Consider the following 2,728-nt stretch of genomic DNA (forward strand, 5'->3'; position numbering starts at 1 on the left):
ATGCTGAGCGGGAGTCTGAGGATGCTGAGCAGGATGCTGAGCGGGAGGCTGAGGATGCTGAGCGGGAGGCTGAGGATGCTGAGCGGCAGCCCAAGGGGCTCTCAGGGTCAAGGCGGCATGGGCAGGAGTGTGGGCAAGCGAGAGCGTGCTCCTTCTCCCGGTGTGCGCGGCGTCAGGGGCTCTGTCTGGCAGCGTGTGGTGTCGGGACGCGCATGGCTGAGGCCGCCGGAGCTCTTCCCCTCCGCTCTGCGTGCCCCGTTGTCGTGCAGCTGCCGGTGCGGGTAGCTGCTCTTGGGTGCCTGAGAGCACGCGCTCTGCTCCTGTCCCTCTTCCCTCTCCGGCAGCAGACGGTGGCAGATGAGTATTTTGTTCCCCTTTGGGTGTGCGGTGCCAGCAAGCTCTGGGCAGTGCGACCTGCAGCACGTTCTGTTTGGTTGAACCTGCTGTCTCGTCAGCCGACGTGGCGCTGCCGGGTCTGGTACCGCGAGGGAGCGAAGAGCAGCTCTGCGGTTACCTTCTGTGCTTGTGGTTCCAGAGGTCTCTTCCCTTTGGCCACCCCTTTAAGATGAAGAACCTCAGGCAGTTCAACTTCTTCTTGAGTTGAAGCTGCTTCACGGCCCGGTGGTTGTTCTTCCTCTTCTCCTTTGAGGTTTATTTCCTCTTCTTCTGACGCCTTTGCAGAATCGCAGAATAGTTGAGGTCGGCGGGGGCCTCCGGAGATGAACCCCGCTCGCCTGGAGCAGGTTGCTCAGTACCGTGTCCGGTTGAGTTTTGGACGTCTCGGAGACAGGTTGCTTTCTGGGTGACCTCTTCCAGGCTCAAGGCCGGGGCTGCTTTACCCTCACAGGAAAAGAGGTTTTTCTTACGTTTGGGATGCGTGTGTGTGCGTGTGTAGCTCTTTCTTGAGTTTAAGTGGGATTTCCAGTGTTTTGGGTTTGTGCCCTTGCCTCACTCTCTGTCACTGGGCACAGCTAAGGCTCTGCTCTGACTTCTTTACAACCTCCCACGGGATATTTGTGCACATAGGTGAGCTGCCCCGATCCTTTTCTTCTCCAGCTCTGTCAACCTCTTCTCAAGTATCACGTGCTTCAGTCCCATAATCATCGTTACGGCCCTGCACTGGACTTGCTCCGGTGTGCCCGCGGACACTCCCGATGTCTCGCCAGCGCGGAGTGGCAGGGAGGGATCGGCTCCTCGACCTGCTGTGTGGGGCTGTTCCTCCCTGCGCTCAGGACCCGGCCCTTCCCTGCCCGGGGGCCGTTTCTCCCAAAAAAAATGGAGAGCAGCACGCCGGCGGCCGTTCCAGCCGCTCCTGCGCGTCCTGTGCTGTCTGCAGCCTCGCTGCGGGCGCGCTCCGTCCCATCGCCAGGTCACTCATGAGGACACTAAACGGTGCTGGCCCCGGACTGACTCCTGGGGCACGCGGCTGGTGACTCGGTCCAGCTGGACGCGGTGCCTCTGTTCGCAGCTCTGGGAGCCTGGCAGTTCAGCCCTCCTTATATTTAATTTAAGGCCTTCTCTTGTTGGCTCTTGGGTCGCCGTGTGCCTGCTCGATCGGCGCGGGCTGCCTGTCGTGCCTGGCACGCCGCTAAGCTGTCTGGGTATGTCTGTGGCGGTGCCAGGGCCCCGCTCCCCCTGCCACGCCGCTGATCTGGTACCGGCGGCAGCTGTGGGTTTGTCAGCGCCTCTCGACGGGGATTCCTCCCAGGAGCGCCGGCTCCCTCCGTGGCACAGCGTGCGGTGGCTGCAGAGGCCATCGCCAGGTCTCGTGCAGGACCCTTCCTTGCCTCGTCCTGCGGTTGGGGCCGCGCGGTGCTCCCACCCCTCTGGCAGGCGGCGCGGCGGGAGTGCTGGCGCGGGGGCACCTCCCTCAGACCTCCGCTCTGCCGCAGAGCCTCTGCCTCTCAGCCCTTTCCGAGGTGGATGTTCTTTCCCCCGGTGGTCCTGACCTTTTATTGACAGCCAGCTCTCTTCCCTCCGAAGGTTCTAGGTGAGGGTGTGCTCCTGCCTGCCCAGGATCCTGCCCGGAATAATGGCCGGATTTGCTGTTCCCACAAGGCCTGTCCCGGCTCTGGCGCTCCTCGCTCCCAGCCTGTTTGGTTGAAGGAGCTTTCTGCGCCGCTGATCCGCGGTGTCAGAAAGACAAGCCCGCTGGGGGGGCAGACCCGGCAGAGCTGGGCCGGGAGGAAGGGAGAGCGAGGCGGTTGGAAGGAGCTGCCAGAAACCTTTGAGTCAGCCCCGCTGCAGCCGGAGGACTAAATTCCTTCTCCCCGGGGAAAATGAGTCGCCTCCTTCCCCCCTGGCCTGCGGGGGACTGTGGGAGAGCAGCACTGTGCTGCAGCTTCTTCGCTGGCCTGGGGGCAGCGTGCAGTTTGTCTGTCTGTCCCATCCCACCTGCTCATCCGTGATGGCCGCAAACAGGTCCTGGGCCCTGTGTAGCCCCCACGCCAGGATCCAGCCTTTCCGGGGGGTCCCCGTGTCATCTGTGCCAGGGTTTCCCACCCTAGCCCTTCACGATGCCTACTCTTAGCCCCGTTTCTCAACGAGCTGGCGAGAAAAACCTTCCTCCTTTGCAGGCAAACTCCTCTGTGTCGTGCTCTGCCGCTCCTGAGGGATGGCAGTGGCCTCTCCGAGCAGCCTCGGATGCTTCTGGTATAGTAGACCACCCCATGGCCGGGCACGGAGCGCTTCCTGACCCACAGCTCCCCCGCAGCCCCGGCTCCCCGCC

At 62.8% G+C, this 2,728-nt stretch overlaps 1 protein-coding gene across 1 annotated transcript in view; it reads left to right on the forward strand.

The window, feature by feature from the left end:
- The window catches only part of FASTK (Fas-activated serine/threonine kinase), a gene marked incomplete at its 3' end in the record, with an annotated part of 11,280 nt that overhangs the window by 7,942 nt on the left and 610 nt on the right, over nucleotides 1-2,728 (forward strand). The gene's annotated exons all lie outside the window — the stretch shown is intronic.

The sequence above is a fragment of the Charadrius vociferus genome, unplaced genomic scaffold (assembly GCF_000708025.1).
Source record: "Charadrius vociferus isolate BGI_N301 unplaced genomic scaffold, ASM70802v2 scaffold971, whole genome shotgun sequence".
NCBI classification, from domain to species: Eukaryota; Metazoa; Chordata; class Aves; order Charadriiformes; family Charadriidae; genus Charadrius; species Charadrius vociferus.